This window comes from Dromiciops gliroides, chromosome 1 (assembly GCF_019393635.1).
Source record: "Dromiciops gliroides isolate mDroGli1 chromosome 1, mDroGli1.pri, whole genome shotgun sequence".
NCBI classification, from domain to species: domain Eukaryota; kingdom Metazoa; phylum Chordata; class Mammalia; order Microbiotheria; family Microbiotheriidae; genus Dromiciops; species Dromiciops gliroides.
In genome coordinates, this window is record NC_057861.1 from 551949193 (window position 1) to 551967446 (window position 18254).

The 18254-nt window shown below is 35.3% G+C and overlaps 1 protein-coding gene across 4 annotated transcripts in view; it reads right to left on the bottom strand.

The window, feature by feature from the left end:
• The window catches only part of LOC122737043 (INTS3 and NABP interacting protein), a 55275-nt gene that overhangs the window by 33162 nt on the left and 3859 nt on the right, over nucleotides 1–18254 (bottom strand). The window contains exons 3-4 of one of the 4 annotated variants that reach the window (XM_043979467.1): nucleotides 17738–17810; nucleotides 16755–16829 (exon numbers count right to left, since the gene is read on the bottom strand). The exons of 1 other annotated variant lie outside the window; for it this stretch is intronic. The gene's annotated coding sequence lies outside the window, so the exon portion shown is untranslated. The remainder of the gene's footprint in view (nucleotides 1–16754; nucleotides 16830–17737; nucleotides 17811–18254) is intronic. 2 more of the 4 variants (XM_043979466.1, XM_043979468.1) reach the window with 2 other exon arrangements.

An 18254-nucleotide genomic window follows, 5' to 3' on the forward strand; every position in this document is an offset into this window, starting at 1 on the left:
GATCAAATAGTTCATGGGGGGAAGGGGCATAAGGCCTAAGAAAGGACCAGGTCATAAAGGGTTTTAAAAGTGAGATGATTTTATCTTTGATTCTTGAATTTCTTGAATAGGGAGATGAAAGGGTCAAAGCTTCACTTGAGGAAAATCAGAAGAAAGGATAACTGAGTAGAGGACAGATTGGAGTGGAGAGAGACTTGAGACAAAGCGTGAGGTGAGGACAGCTTGCACCTTGGTGAGTGCAATGACAGAGAAGAGCAGGGAGCATACAGGAGAGATGTTAAAAAGGTAGAGATGACAGGCCTTGGAAGCTGACTGGATAAGTATGGGAGCGAGAGTGAGAAATAAAGGTAGAAAAGATGGGTTAAGGCCAAATTGTTGAGGAATTTAATTGCCAGGTTACAGAATTTAGACTTTACTCCACAGCAGAAAAATAAGCCATGTGAATCCAGGCTGCATTAAAGTTTAAAAAGCAGAAGCATGAAGGATGAAATGGATGTGGGAGACACTGGAAGTAGGGAGTCGAATTAAGAGGCTATTTGAGCAGAACAAGCAAGAGGCAATAAAGGACTAAACCAGGGTAGTATCAGTGGGAGTGGACAAAGGAAAGAATGGATTCAAGAGGCAGTTTTTAAAAGATTCAATTACATTTGACTTTTGTTCAGAAAGAATGGAAATGTGCATTTCAGGAAACTATTCTAAGATCAGGAAAAATGGTACCTTGGGCGTTTTTGCTGTGATAATTCTTATTCTCTGACTTGTCAAGAAACACTGGGGTACTGCACAACGTTGTCATTTGGTCATTTTCACTGAAATAATTATTATTCTCTGATGTGTCTAAAAACTCTTGAGATATTGATTTAAATTAGCACTGATAAAGTCTGAAGGAGTTCCTTCTGTGTGCGGAGACAAAGAGGGCTTTCAGGAGCCCATAATTGTTAATCACTTGCCAGGTGATAAAAGAACAGGACGTGGGCTTGATGTCTGTAACTGGTAGAACAGGCATGGCTAAGAAAATGGCCCCTAGGTACATATGTATTCTGTTAAAGGGGAGGAGGTGGGTGACAGAGATGGTAGTAGAATATTAGTGTAAAAGCAAGAGATGATCAATAGTAGTGTGAGCTTATGATGATAAAAGCTGTCTGTAGGTGAATCTAGGTTGAGCTTGTCCTTAAGGTGAAATTTAATGAAGAGGGAGGTAAGGATTAGGACAATGTTCAGAGACAGGTACTCCCAAGCCTGTAAAATGAGATTGCACTATTTGCACAATGGGCCACAGTGCTCTTTCAATAGAGTGATTCCAGTATCCAGGGAATAACCACATATTCCCAGTATCCACATCCATTTGATGAGAGCCTTAACAGAAACTTTTTCAATGCAGAAAATAAGTTTTTCAACACAGAATAAAAGGAGGCCTGAGGTTGGAGGAAGATAAGGTTTTGGGGGAGGGAGGATGACAGACCAAGAGCCTGGAGTGTGATTGAGTGAGTCTTAAGAAAACAGATCAATCGACCACCAACTATCTACTAGGTAGGCTGTGTGTGCCAGGCATTGTTTGAGCCACTGCATATACATATAGTATGAATGAAATAATACCTACTTGGAAAGAGCTTACACAATTTTAAAATGGGAAAAGATTCTCTAGTCCCTATTTTGGGGAATGCTGAAGTTTCCTATTACTAAATATGTTGGCTATGGCAAGTTATCTTTGCAAATGCACAAAAAACTAGGATGGGAGTAAAAATATCATGTTCAGCAATAAGCAGAAATAATATTAATACTATTCAAAACAATTACAGAAATAAATAGTGATTCCACAGCAGAATTCTAATCTATATGTTTCATTTGGAAATGTCACCTTTGACAAATCAACTCTGAATACACTTAGAATTTCATTTTATATTTAACATCAATGCCACAAATAACCTTAATTCAACAAACACTGTCACATATGAATTTTCTATCTGTATAAATGAAAAGAAATATCATAGAATATCATTATTTTAACTGTTTGCTTTCAAAAAATTTGTATCTCCCATTTAGCTAAATGTAGCTTTTTCTACAAACACTACACATTTTTATGTCAAATACAGTCAATTTAAATGTATTACAAAAGAGATCTAGGGGGCAGCTAGATGGCGCAGTGGATAGAGCACCGGCCCTGGAGTCAGGAGTACCTGAGTTCAAATCCGGCCTCAGACACTTAACACTAGCTGTGTGACCCTGGGCAAGTCACTTAACCCCAATTGCCTCACTAAAATTAAAAAAAAAAAAGAGATCTGTTCTTACTCATAGACAGAAATAAAGATCTTTGGGAATTTATTGTTTTGGATCTTTGGGATTTTCTTTAATGTTCTAAATGCACTAATTGTTTATGCACTGATTTCCTTCTATATCACAAAGTGAGATCAGAAAAAATATTTTTTCTTATAGAGCATAAATAAAGACAATGCCTATTCTGTGTTTATAGTATCTTCATTTCTACATCTATTACTTTCACTCTTTGCAGTGACCCAGTTTCCTCCAAGTTCCTTAATCTCTCTGGGCCTTGGTTTCTTCAACCATAAAATGATGCTGGAACAGATGATTTCCAAGGTCCCTTTCCTTCTCAGAATTCTGTGACATTTGTTTTAAACTGAGAGCTACAAATCAGTTTTCCCCCCAGAAATCTATGTCATTGCTTTTACTAATCAATAACACATTATCCCCCACTACTCCCCTAGCTCCAAATTGTCTGTCTTTCCATTCTCTTTACTGAAAAGGTAAATCATGTTACAAAAATACAAAGGATTAAAAATTATAATAAATTTTTGTTTCATCAGCAGAAATTCAAGTCATTGATTTGTCCTCAATGTGTAATATAAAAAGCATTATTGAGGACATGTATGACAGGAAAAAGGGATGTACTGAGAATGAGAGACAATGGACAAAAGCCCCAAGATAGCAGTTGGGCCAGATGAATTTCCAGTGGAGAACTAATGGAAAGATACATCCAAGAATCATACAAGATGAGACAGCATATAGGGGTTGCAATACATAGGAGAGAAGGAAATAACCCACACTGATGAGATCACCAAATCACAAAAATTCTGTTGTACTGGCAGAAAAAAATACTAAGCGGAAAGGTTTCATGTTAGTATAACACATAGCAAAGGCCTGAATATTAAACCTTTTTGACTTCAAATGGCTTGGGGTCAGACCTGTCCTTGGCTCCATGGTAGTTTTAAAAGTAGTTCCATAATAATTAAGAAAATACTATTAATAATAACTATAGCTGACATTAATATAGTTTTACATGCATTAGCTCATTTTATCCTCACAACAATCCTGTGATGTAGATAAAAATACTGTTACCCCCAATTTACAGATTAGGAAACAGCCTGTGAGGTTTGTACCCAGTCACACAACCAGCAGTAGTCAGAAATCACAACTTTAATTCAGGTCTTTGACACTAAAACCAACAGCATTCTTGCTACAGGTCCTAGACCAGGCATAAAGGAAAGTTCTAGATTATACCTGCAGCCCAGTCACTCTTATCATATCAAGAAGCCCCAGCACCACTGCCTTGAATTCAAGATGTCTTTCCTAAACCATCTCATCAACCAGAATCGAAAAACAATTCACAGACTGACTGCATTCTATAGTGTTATATCATATCATATATTTAGTAGCTACTACCATGTACATTTATGACTGAATAATAAAGTCATCAAAAACATTATATAGACGCATGTATACACACAACCATACTCCCCCCGCCCCTTCTTTTCTAAGAGCTACTATCCTGTCCAATTTCCTCTTGTTTGCTACATAAAATCAATTAATTACAGGACTCTGGCTGGACAGAAACTATTCAAGGGCTGTTTCAGAGGCTTTCAGTATTACTAGGGGTATTGCAGTTGGTATTCAGAGAAGGTCACACCTTAGGAGTCTAAAGGTTAACCAGGAATGGAATATTTGATTCTAGGATTCCCTAGAAACTGCAAATTACTCCAGAAAAATTGTAAGATGAGAGAATTCTGATTAATTTCTACCAATGGGAAAGGAAAACGAATTGTGCCCCCTCCTTAAAGGAGTCAAAGAATCATCATCATCACAGAATTTTAAGAATGAGATGAAACATTCGAAGTTATCCAGTCCGACAACATAACCAAAGCAGGAATTTCCCCCTGAAGCACCCTAGACAAGTAGTAAGTCCTTGGGACCAGAATCCAGAAGTGTATAGGGCAGGGCTTTCCACCAACTACCCCACCCTCTATAATGATTCCTAGGACCATGGTTTTCCTAAATTAGTTTCCAGTTCTCAAACTTATGAGAGATTTCTACAAAGAATCCTAGAGTCATTTTGTAATGTGCAAAACCTGCCTGGTGGCCACAGATCTCAGCAAGGTTAGGGAGGTAAACGTGGCCTCCTTGAAGCATGGAGGAAAAAAAAATCAACCAACCTACTATGTGCCAGGGACTGGGCTACAATTTTTTTTTTTTTTAGTGAGGCAATTGGGGTTAAGTGACTTGCCCAGGGTCACACAGCTAGTAAGTGTTGTGTCTGAGGCCAGATTTGAACTCAGGTACTCCTGACTCCAGGGCTGTTGCTCTATCCACTGCAATTTAAAAAAAAAATGAAACAATCCCTGTTCTCAAGGAGCTTACATTCTAATGGGGAAGACAATACAATATGTAAGCATGTATAGAATATGAAGAGAATAAATGCAAGATAATTAGAGAAGAAGAGCAATTAGTAGTTGAGAGAGTTCAAGAAAGGCTTCATGTAGAAACTGTTACCTAAGTTGCATCTGGGAGGGAAAGAAGTATTATGAGGTGAAGATGAGGAAGAGGTAGATTCAAGGAGGGAATGGGGGGGATGGGAAATGCAAAATCATAAAGACAGGAGATAGAGTGTCATGTGTGAGAAACAAAAGAGAAGAACAGTTTGGTTGGATCACAAAATGCAGAAGGAAGAGTAATGTAAAATAGGTTACATGTGTTGAGATATGCTGGGACCAGGTTGGCTTTAAAAGAAAAATAGAAAACTTTATATTTTGTCCTAGAGGCAACGGGGAGTCACTGAAGTTTACTGAGTAGGGAATGATACAGATCTAAGCTTAAGAAAAATCACTTTGGCACCTGAAGGGGTACTGGAGTAGGGAGACACTTTAAGCAGGAAGACCAATTAAGTGGCCATAGCACAGGTGATAGAGAGGTGATAAAGCCTTCAACTAAGGTAGTGCTGTGTGAGTAGAAAGGAGGAGTAATAACTGGAGAGAAGCTGTAAAAGTAGAAAAGGCAAATTTGGCAACTGATTGATTATGTGTGGTGTGGTAGAATGAAAAGTTAAGGATAATTCTGAAGTTAGGAACCTGGGAAACTGAAAGAATAGTAGTGCAAACTTGACAGAAATAGGAAAATCTGGAAGATGACTGGTTTTTGAGTGAAAAGTAATGAGTTCTATTTTATATTCCATAGGTTTCAATACTGTTCTGGATGTGTGGTAGGTGCTCAATAAATGCCTTGTGTGTGATTGACAAAAAAATAACAACAGTGGGAATTTTAATTGAGTGAATATAATTATGGAATAGAAATTCTGTCAGGGCAGTAGATGTGGGTAAATTACATTCAAACTTTACTTCATAATTGGTTTTTTAAAAAAGCAGGAAGGGGCGGCTAGGTGGCGCAGTGGATAAAGCACCAGCCCTGGATTCAGAAGTACCTGAGTTCAAATCTGGCCTCAGACACTTGACATGTACTAGCTGTGTGACCCTCGGTAAGTCACTTAACCCCCATTGCCCCGTTTAAAAAAAAAAAAAAAGCAGGAAGGTCCTGCTGTCACGTGCTGGTAAGTTGATTCAATAACACTGATACAGCGGGGCAATGGGGGTTGACTTGCCCAGGGTCACACAGCTAGTAAGTGTTAAGTGTCTGAGACCGGATTTGAACTCAGGTACTCCTGAATCCAGGGCCGGTGCTTTATCCACTGCGCCACCTAGCTGCCCCACTGATAGAGCTTTATTCCAAAATAAAATATAATTAATTACTCTGTAAAAAAACAAAACAAAAATAATATGTCTTTGCTTTTTCAACACACAAATGTGATGATAGTAATCATTTTTGTGACAGGTGAAATATTCAGTTGGTAAATCAATAAACATTTATTAAACACCTTAAGCTACTATATGCTAGGCAGTATGCTGTTAGGGATACAAAACCAAATTTTTTCAAACTTATTCACCATTCAATGTCCACATTAAAACTCCCCATGAAAAAATTGCTTAATACATTAAAACAAATATGGCACAACGTGCCAAAGATTATGATAAATAATAAATACATTTAAAAATTATTTTTAGGAGTCCTACCAAAATGTAGCATGGGCTCCCCCTGCTGGTTACAAGTGGCAGTTCACTGAAAATATTATTAGGATAAATAAATGACTGAAGAACAAAAACTAAGCAAATGCTATGTTAAATAAAAACTTTATTTAAATAAATATGAATTCCTAATAAATAATATTAGGAAAGTAATCAGAACAAATACAGGGCACACTTTCATTAAAGCCTAATATTTGAACTATTTACATTTTGATTAAAAAAAAGACAAAGATCCTATAAACATACTTTTTAACAAAAAAAGAAAACCCAATATTTGTTCTGTTCTCATTTGTGAATCTGGCTGTGTGCTTATAAATCTCTGTTGCCTTTGTTCACATGAGTGTAGTCATTTTATATGCTGTTTTTATGTTCTTGATCTTGTTCTCTCACTATATATAGGACTTTCCATACTGTCTTGTATTCCTTTTTGTTATATTTTACACGATAATAGAGCACTGGTGAAATGAATGGATGGAGACAATCTTGGAGACAAGGAATCCTAGGTTCAAGCTTTATCTTTGGAATTTCTTCAACAATAGCTGCCGAACGATTAGTAAAATTAGAGAAGAGTTACCAGTATGCATTGGTGAAGGGAGATTCAACAAAGGAAACTTCCCATACTGTTAAAATCGTAAGTCTTGACCAAAAAAAAAAATTCCACATGCCATAATTTAATCAGTTATTACTTGACGGTTGGATCTGCTGGTTGCTTTTGAATATTGAGTAATACAAATAAAGCAACTATGACATATTTTTGTATAGGTTGGTCTTCTTTTTCCCCATTTTAATATTGTCTTTACAGTACCTCTGAACTGTTGGACCTTATGGTATTATCAATTTTATGATGCTCAAGATAACAGTGCTAAACTGTTCTCCAAGAAGTCAGTAACAATTTATCCCACGTAAGTGGTACAGTGGATAGAGTCCTGGGCTTGGATTCAAGAAAATCTGAGTCCAAATACAACCTCAGACACTATCTATGTGACCCTGGGCAAGTCACTTTAACCTCTCTCTGCCTCAGTTTCCTCAACTGTAAAATGAGGATAATAATAGTACCTACCTTGCAGGGTTGTTATGAGAATCAAATGAGATATTTGTAAAGAGCTTAGTATCATGCCTGGAACATAGTAGGTGCTTAATAAATCTTTCCTTCTTTCCACCAAAAAAGAATTAAAGTGCCAAATTTCTTATAGTCTTTCTAACAAAGAATAACTTTGTTTTGTCCCCACTTAGTATAAGCATAAGGTGATCTCTTAAGGTCATCTTAGTTTGTATTTCTGTGATTATTAAGAAATAGCAATCACATTTCATTTGGTTATTAATAGTTTGTACTTGGGAAGTATGAACTGATAGAGTTAAATGAGTAGAACTAAGACAATTTGCAGAATTACCATAATAATGTAAAGAAAAACAACCATGAAAGACTATAGAACTCTTATCAATACAGTAACAAATCATGATTTAAGAAGACTGATGATGAAGCACACCTCCTGATTCTTGGCAGAAAGAAGAAATAAGACATACGTGTTCAGACATGCTCAAAAAAATATATCAAATGGGGATTTTGTTTCTATATTATTAAATTTAATATACGCTTAAAAATAGAAGTACGTGATTTAATATCCGGTTCGTTTTTGCTGTTCTTTTTTACATATTGGAATGTTTTGGATTTGGGTTTTGTTTTTATGATCAAGTTCAGGATAAAAAAGAAAAGAAAAAAATTGGTTTCTTTCCTCAAAAATGATTTGTTCACAGTATTTGGCCATTTTTGCTAATGGGTGGTATGCATTATTTTATATAAATATATATACATATACATACATATATCTACACATACATCAATTATTTATAAAGTCTGGGTGTTAGATCTCTGTTATAGATATTTCTTCAATGTTTCTCTTCTTTATAATTTAGAAATTTTGCTTTTTTTGGTACAAAATGCATTAGTGGGCCCAGAATTAAATAGGAGAAAAAGAGCAGACTGGATTGCCTATGGAAAACTGCAGGGCTAATTCATTTATTGACTCCACCTTTCTTCCTGAAACAAAGGTTCATCTTTTTAATACCAATAGTTGGATGGCTGCCAAGTCATGGAACACTACTGTCTCAGAAGAATTATTACACAGAGGGTAATGAAGAGAACTAAATTGGGTGTGAGCAGACTGCAATACATAACAAGTAACTATGAAGACCTGGAGTAAAGAATGTTATCAAAGAAATGTATGAACAAAAAAGAATATGGGCTCCTCATATGGTGAGAACAAGGAATAACTGTCGGACAGTATGTGTGCTTCATTGGTATCTTCACAATGTCAAGAGAAAAAGAAATATAGGTAGACATCTATTAGTGAACTTATGGGAGGACATGGCCAAAAGTTGCACTGGGATGGACAGGAACATCCACACTGATAAGATCACAAATCCATTTGAGTAATACAAAAAAGATCTGTCTTTGTATATATAGTCAAACTAACAGTTCTTATCTCCAATAAGCCTTTCATTTGTTTGATAAGAACTTTTCTCCTCTCTAAAGTTGAGATATTCACTTTTTACCATTTTGTTAAAATTTTCTTATTATATTTTTATTGCCAATCCAGTTAGTTTGTTAATAGTATATGTTGTGGGGACAGCTAGGTGGTGCAGTGGATAAAGCGCCGGCCCTGTATTCAGGAGGACCTGAGTTCAAATTTGCTCTCAGACACTTGACACTTACCAGCTGTGTGACCCTGGGCAAGTCACTTAACCCTCATTGCCCCCCCCAATAGTATATGTTGTGAGATATGGATCTAAACCCATTTATTTCCATGAAGTAATACAATTTTTCTATATGTTTTTCTTTTAATGTCTCCATTTCCCAGTGTTTTTAAATCATGAATTTATCTAAAACTAATTTCTTATAAACCTTATGTCTTACTTCAGAATCCTCTATTCTTTCCTGTTGATCTATTTCTTTTTTTTCTAGTAACAGACAATTTTTATCATCAGCTACTTGAAGACTAGCTGTTTTTTGTCTTTGTATCCCCAGACACTAGCAGTGTCTTACCCAAAGTAGGGACTTCATGTTTGGTGAACTGAACTGAATCATTACTTCTTGACATATTCTGAAACATGGTAAGGCAATTCCCTATGCTCTTTTTCAGAGTTCCACTGGATATTTTGCCTATATGGTTTTCACATTAATTTTAAGGCTTTATTCAGTTCTATGAAGAAGGATCTTGGCATTTTGGTTTATATTACAAAAAATTTTAAAATGATTTTGGAAAGTCAAGACATTTTCATCAGTAGGGGACCTTTCCGTAGGGTGGATAGGATGATGTTTCCTAGCAACAGAGAGTAGAGGGAGCTGCTCAGTTCTTACTTTGTTCTTATATATATATTTTTTTTTGCAAAGAAGAATGATTTTTATACTAGAAATGTCAGGACTAAAATGAATGTCAGAGTTGACATCCAAGATAAGTAAAGAGCTAGTAAGAGAGCACTTAACTGCCCTTAATGAATTCAAGTCACTAGGACCACAGGAACTACATCGTTGGGTCCTGGAAGAACTAGCAAACATGACTGCTGAGTGACTATGGTATTTCCAAGATTACAGAAAGCAGAAGAGGTACCTTAAAATGAAAAAGGGCAAATATGGATCTGACTTTCAGAAAAGAAAATACAACTGAGTCTGCACATTATAAGCAAGTGAATTTATTTTTTATTCCTGAGAAAATTCTAGGATATTTTAGTAAAGAAGTGGTTGGCAAATATTTAGAAAAAGAAGTTATTTTAAAAATCTATCATATGAACAAGTTGTGGCATATGGATGTAATAGAATACTATTGTGCTCCAAGAAATGATGAGCAGACTGATTTCAGAAAAACCTTTAGATTCACATGAACTGACGCTGACTGAAATCAAGAGAACACTGTACAGAGTAACAAACAACATCATGCAATGATCAACTGTGATAGACTTAATTCTTCTCAGAAAAACAATGATCCAAGACAATTTCAAAAGACTCATGAAAGAAAATGCTCTCCACATCCAGAAAAAGAACTATGGAGTCTGAATGCAAACTGAAGTATACTATTTTCACTTTATTTGTTGATTTTTTTGTTTTTTCTTTCTTGTGGTTTTTTCCTTCTTTTCTGATTCTTCTTTCACAACAAGAAAAATGTAGAAATATGTTTAACATGATTGTACATATATAATCTATATCAGATTGCTCACTGTCTTGGGAAGAGGGAAGGAAGGAGAGAGAAAAATCTGGAACTCAAAAATGAATGTTGAAAACTTAAAAAAAAAAAAAGCACTATTGCTTATTAAAAAAAAAATCTAGCAGATTTTCATCAAGAACAGGTCAGGCCAAACTAATTTCTATTTCCTCTTTACAAGAAAGTTAACATTTAAAGTAGTAAATGAGCTAAATGCTGTAGACAGTTTACCTAAATTTTAGCAAAGCCTTCTGATAAAGTATCTCATACTATTCTTGTGAAGATTACAGAATATGGATTAGGTAATACAATTAGATGGATTAAAAACTGGTTGGATAGCTAGACTCAAAAAGTAGTTGTGAACTGTCCAAAGTCATTATGAAAGCTTCCTAAGGATCATCCCAAGAATCTGTCCTGGTTAGAATTTTATCAGTGACTTGGAGAAAAGCTTAGGTAGAATGCTTATCAAATTTACAGATGACACTAAGTTGGGAGGGAAAGTTCACATAATGGATAACAGAATTAGGATCCAAAAGGCTAGAGCAGTGGTCTAAATCCAATCAGATGAAATTCAAGAGGGATAAATGAAAATTTTTACAAGAGGCACAGCAGTTAAACAGCAGTTGTTCTGATAAAGACCTGAGAGTCTTAGTGGACTCAATATACTCATAGCAGTGTGTTTGGCAGATAAAAAGGCTAATTTGATTTTGGGGCAGGATTAAAAGAGGCATAACTTGGAGGAAAGGGAAGTGATCTATTATACTATTTTCTCTTCAGCCTTCATCTGGAGTACTTTTTTCAGTTTTGGGTACCACATCTCAAAAAGGACATTGATATAAACTGGAGAGCATAAAGAAAAGGATTACCAGGTTGGTAAAAAGTCTATGTCACCTAAGTGGTGGTGGTAGTGGTGGTAGTGGTGGTGGTGGTGTTTGAGTTTTGTTATCTAAGAGGACCATGACATTGGGGTGATGTCATGACTTTCAGTGAACTGGATTTAAATGAGGGAGGGCTATTCACCAACCTCTCTCTCTCCTCCAGAACCATTTGGGTCCAGTGGCAGGATATATATCAGAATGACTGGAGATGGCCCCAGATATTTTTAAGGTAACTGGGGCTAAGTGACTTGCCCAGGGTCACATAGCTAAGTAAGTATTTGAGGTGAGATATGAACTCAGGTCCTCCCAACTTCAGGGTCAGTGCGCCACCAGTAACGCAACAGATGAAGCACTGGGCCTGAAGCCAAGAAGACCTGAGTTCAAATTTAACCTCAGAGCACTTACTGTGGGACTCTGAGCAAATTTCATTTCATTAACCTCTTTCTGCTTCAGTTTCCTCAAATGTAAAAAGGGGATAAATAATAGAACCTACCTCACAAGGTTGTTGTGAAAATTAAATGAGCACTTAGCACAATGCCTGGCACATAGTAGGCATTTAATAAACACTTGTTCCTTTCCTCTTCCCTTTCCCCTCATAAGAGAAGCAGTTGAGGGAACTGAACATATATAGTCTGGAGAAGAGACAATTCAGGGATGAGAAGGTCTGTGGAGAAAGGATTAGACTTGTTCCGTTCCACCCCAGAGGACCCAGGAGCAATGAAAGAGGTGGGGGTTGGTGTAGGGGGAAGTTTCAGAGGTCAATTGAAGGTTGACACCTGATTATTTGAGCTGTCCAAAAATAGAATGGGCTGCTTTGAAAGGCGATGGGTTGGGGGCAGCTAGGTGGCGTAGTGGATAAAGCACCGGCCCTGGAGTCAGGAGTACCTGAGTTCAAATCTGGCCTCAGACACTTGACACTTACTAGCTGTGTGACCCTGGGCAAGTCACTTAATCCTCATTGCCCCGCAAAAAAAAATTAATTTAATTTAAAAAAGGAAAGTTGATGGGTTCCCCTTTCTTAGACTAAGGTCTTCAAGCAAAGGCTGGATAGCCACTTGTTGGGTATGCTTTGGTAAGGATTCTTTTTGTACAGGGGTTGGACTAGATGGCACTGAAGTCATCTAACTTGTAAACATCTTCTGATGCTTAAATTATGTAATTGTGGTACGTGACTGTCACAAGACTGGTTATGAAATGAGCATGAGACTCTGATCTCCTGAACCAGTCTTCAAGCAACTAACTCCACTGCTGTCCTCAGTAACATCCAAATTTTATTAATGAGTGCCCTACATTTTTCTCTTTCAGCTTTCTCTATCTCAGTCTTAGTTATCAAAACCATTTTATCTCACCGAAGTAATTAGGAAATCCACTGTCCTTCTCTATTTTGAAACATTCTACTACATAAGAATTATGTATTCTTTTAAAATTTGGTAGAATGTACTTGTGAATCTCTCTGGTTCTGGTGCCTTTTTGCAGGGTGATACTTTTAATAGCTTGTTAAATTTCTCCTCAATTGTTCTATTTAGAAATTTCCTTCCTGTTATGTTAAATTTTGGTATTTTGTGTTTTTATAAATAGTCTTCAATTCCTTTGCAAGCATAACTAAATTAGCATATTTCTGATAATTTTCTGGATTTATTTTTTCTCCCCTTTTTCATTTCTAATTTTGGTCATCTGCATTCCCTATTCTTTTTCTCATTATATTTAATAAGTTCTGTGAATTTTTGTTTTTCTTTTTTAAAAAGTTTGGTTTTATTTATCTTTAAAATATTTCTAAATTTTCAACTTCAGGAATCTCTGTTCTTATTTTGGTTATTTTTTTTTCTCTGAAGTACTGTTTTGTTCCTCTTCTAAACTTAAGTGCAGACAACTAAAAAAGGTTTTTCTTAGTAATATAGGACTTCGGTGTTACAGATTGACCTCTCAGTATATCTTTGTTTGAATGTCTTAGATTTTAATATACAATATCTATATTGTCATTATTACTGACAGAATCTTTTTTTAATCATTTCCTTTTTCACCAAGGCACTAATTCTTTTAGTTACTAGATGGACCTACTCATTTTAATTATATTATTACTCATTTCTAGCTTTGTTGTATTATGACTTTTAAATGTAATATGGTTTGGGTTTTTTTTGGTGGGGCAATGGGGGTTAAGTGACTTGCCCAGGGTCACACAGCTAGTAAGTGTCAAGTGTCTGAGGCCGGATTTGAACTCAGGTACTCCTGAATCCAGGGCCGGTGCTTTATCCACTGTGCTATCTAGCCGCCCCCTAAATGTAATATGTTTTATTAAATTTATTTATTTTGTGACTTAGTATAAATAAAATATATATGTGAAAAAGAATGTATAATCATTGCTCTTCCCACTGTATCCTCCCTATACATCTATTAGATCTAAGTTGCTTAGTCTTTTATCAACTCTAACGTTTAATTTTTTTGTACTGGACTTGTCAAATATTAGACAGCAGTGTTTTAGAAATCAGTAATACAATATTGGGAGATGTTATCTATTTCTTTGTACTACTGTAAACCTTATCTTTCACTGCCAATTAGGTACAAATATATTTAAGCTTGATAAACTCATTTTGAATGAAACCTTTTAGCATTATATGATGTCCTTGTTCATCTCCTTCATGCTTTCTGGTTTCAATTTAACTTTGTCCATTATCATTAATGCTACTCCTATTTTTCACAAAAGGGCAAGAGTATTAAATGTTTGGTCAAGCTTTCAACATAGAGCTATGAATTTCTAGAACAAGTATGTTTACAGTAAATAACACTGTCATGGTATGTTTTAGGTTTTTTTACATCACCCTTTTTTCTTTGAGATTTCAGTTCACTTACAATTTTAGCATGACAATAGTTAAAACTTATTTTTTACTCACCATTCTTTACTAAAGTCTTCCAAATAAAAGAAATATAATCTCTCTTATTTATACTACCAACCTTATTAACTCAAATTGAATAAAATAACTTTAAACAAAACATCTGGGCCTTATACTATCAACTCTGTAAGTTTCTTCCAGATTCTCTCCTTTGAAAATTTAGGAGCTTTATTTTGTAATTACTATGTCTTTTTCCCCTTCCTTACTTTTCTAACCTTTATGTGCAAAATTATCTAAAACATTGACTTAGTAAAAAAATTACTCTGAAGGTTCTTGAATTTAATTTCCAACTAGATTATCTTTACTTAATAAGTATAAATTGTTTTAATTATATATCTTTAAAACACAATCCACCTTATTTTCAAGGGGCTCTTGGAAAAAAACATCTTTTTGTCAACCTTCAAAACAGATACAATTCATGCATATATAGCTCTTTCAGACAGCATACTTGGTTTTGCTGGATAAATTAATTCTGGATTCATGATTTGTATTTTTAAAGTGCATCAATATATACATATATATCATATTCTGGTTTCTATAGCTGATCTCAGTCCTCCCTAGTAAAATCTGTTGAGATCCTTTGGAATGCCATCTCTGTCTTTCTTCATATAGCATTCCTTCCTCATTCATGTTTTTTTGTTTTTGCATGGGGCAATGGGGGTTAAGTGACTTGCCCAGGGTCACACAGCTAGTAAGTGTTAAGTGTCTGAGGCCGGATTTGAACTCAGGTACTCCTGAACCTATGGCCGGTACTTTATCCACTGCGCCACCTGGCTGCCCCTCTCATTCATGTTTAACAAGAATGTATCTAGAAGATTTGAATTTTAAATTTCCCTCCGCAAGCACCTGTGGATTCTATTTACATACTATATTTCATCTTTGATAAATGGACATTTTTCTTAAATAAATTTTTCAGATTTTTTCCCCCCCTAAATTCCTCAGGATATGAGTAATCATAAGGTTTCTGTGTCTTGACCCAGTCTCAGTTTCCCCCCACCCCCAAAAGGGAGGAAAATCTCAAAAAAAACCAAAAACAACCCCACAGAGCCCAAATTAGCTGAATAGAAAATGTGCAGAACTAGGAAGACTACTGATAAAATGAAAAAATACTATGAAGCATCTGAAAAAGCTTAGAGAAGCAATTCAGTGGGGAAAATAACAAAATATTCTTAGAGACAATAAAATGGATAAATGACACCTTAACATTGATCAGAAAATCATGATCAGAAATAAAAGAACAATTTGATAGAAATCAAGCCACTGATGCTAAAATAAATGGATTTCTTATGGAAAGAAAATAAGCAAAAATTATTAAGAATCAAATAAAACACCTAGAATGGCAACAGAAACAAACAGAAATTACATTTAAAAATCAAATTGTACAAAATAGGTGGGAAAAGCTAAGAAAATAACTCATCTGTTAAGAGATTTTACAATGACAGATGTGGAGTGGAATGGGAGTACAATAAATGTGAGAAGCCTGATTTCCCTTCAACCTCTATCACTTGACTAGAAGCTAAGTGCTCTGTTAAATTCTGTTATATTAATAAGAAGTATTTTCATAATAAATTGGACCATGAATTTATGAAGGCCACATTTTTGACCCATGGGTGAATATTTTTAAAAACATGCACACAACTATACTGAGAATAAACTTAAATTATAAATAGCAAATTCTCAGGTATTCTAAGGAAAAAGTATAAAGATGTGAAAATTCTTTTTATTTGAATTTGAAATATAGTATATTTTGTTTCTTTTGCAACAGTGGATTTACTATCTTAACTAAGCTTAATTTTGGCTAATATTAATTTTCATGCACTGATGTCACAGGAAAGCAAGGTGTGGAGGAGCTGCCGAGGATTGGGCTGTGCTTGCTGTGTATATTATATTGTAGGGTAGTATAGAACCCTGGATGAATAAACTGGGATTAAATATTTCCCACTGAATATTCCACATTACTGATAATTCCAAGAGGACTTTGAAAGAGAAGCAAAAGAAACTTTTGCAATCAGGTGATAAATTGATATCAAAGACAACTGTTGGCAAAAACTGAATTGTTCTAAAATTTCTGTAGCTTTTCCTAATTCAATTGTCATCCTTGATAGCAGGCAGTCATTTTCCCTATCCTATGCCAAACTAAAATATAACGTTCTAACAGTGTATTAGGACTATGGCTGCTACTTCTCAGTGTAGCATTTAGTAAATGTACTGATGACAATGTAATTTTAAAATATTATCCAACTAATGCTTCAGTGTATTTCACCTAAACATCAAGTCATTACAGAGCTAACAGCAAACTAAATTTCTATCCACTTTATTGATAACCCATGACATTCTACGAAAGCTAAGTTGATCAAATATGAACTACTTTATCTAGGCTCTGCCTCTAATTTCTCCAAACAATATTACAACATGATTTTTCTTAATTACCTTCTGAGAACAGTTTGGTTGGTACTGAATGACTTCTTCCTGGGGGTGGTCATGAGCTAAATCGTCATTCATAATCTACAAGACACCAAGATCGCAGAATGAAAACTGCCACATCTTGTCATTTTTTCCAACCAACCCCTTCAATCAACAGCCTTTCCACCCCCTTCTCTACACCCTCCTCATAATTCCTAATTTTCACCACAGTTCTTTATGACCCAAAGCAAAAAATAGTTATTAATGTATCTGGAGGAAGGTGGTCCTAGCCATTGCCTTGCTCTGTTCAACAATTTTTTCCACAACTTGGATGAAGGCATACATGGCACGTTTAGCAAATTTGCAGATGGTATGATGCTGACACATATAGTAAATACACTGGGTAATAGAATCAGGATCCCAAAAGATCTCAAAAGGCTAAAATGAGGGGCCAAAATAAAGTTAAATAGGGATTAAAGTAAAGTCCTACCCTTGCATTAAAAAAAAAAATCAACTTCGGACGTACAGGATAGAGAAGATATGACTGGACAGTAATTATGTGAAAAAGTTTTAGGGACTTTATTGGACTAAAACAAAAACTCAATATGAAACAACACTGCAACATGGCAGTCCAAAATCTAACTTATTGATTCTAGTCTAATTATCTTTTAAAAAATAAATTTGTTGAATTCGTTGCAAAATAGATATATGCATTTATAGAATACCAAAAAAACCCAAATGATTTTTGAAAAATAGAACGCTGTAAGAAATCAGCTTCCTACCTTCCCCAAACCTTGACTCTATTTAAAGCTGAAATGCAAATAGATGATTCTATAACTACATGTCAAAATTACAAAATATCAAAAAGGAAATAACATTTTAGCCAGCACCAAATAAATCTTGACTTTCACATTTAACAGAATAACAATTTCCATATTTTTGGTCCCAGATATCACTTTTACCAGGCCCAAAGGCCCCAAATGGAAAAGGAGCAGGAGAGAAATTTTTACCTTATACCTGCTCCTTTTCTCTCCTTCTCTATGCCCATTATCTTGTAGCTGGCTCTTGGACCGGATATCTCGTCTGGGAGAAGCAAAGGGGAGAATTTTTGGGAATAAAAGGTGAACAAATTCACATACAAACTAATCCCTATCCTCTCACCCTCCATTTCCAATCTCCCTGTATAATTTCACTGGGTCTCCTTGGTTTATCAAAACACAAAAATTGAGAACTTCTTCCCTATCATTAAAGTATAGGTTCAGGAAATTGAAATATCCCCACAATGCATGACGACAAAGGATCCAGATTATAAAATATAGTTATTAAATTAAAATCTAAAGGGCTACAATAAGGACCTAAACAATATGTGAAGTGGCAATCAATGATTCAAGTGAGTGGCTCAACTAAATCATGAAATTCCAAACTAAAAGTCTAAAGTGGCAGAAATTTTTGTTTTATTTTTTAGATTAGAACCTAAATTCCAAAGGTTAAAAAAATGCAGAGAAATTATTACAATTATAAACCTAT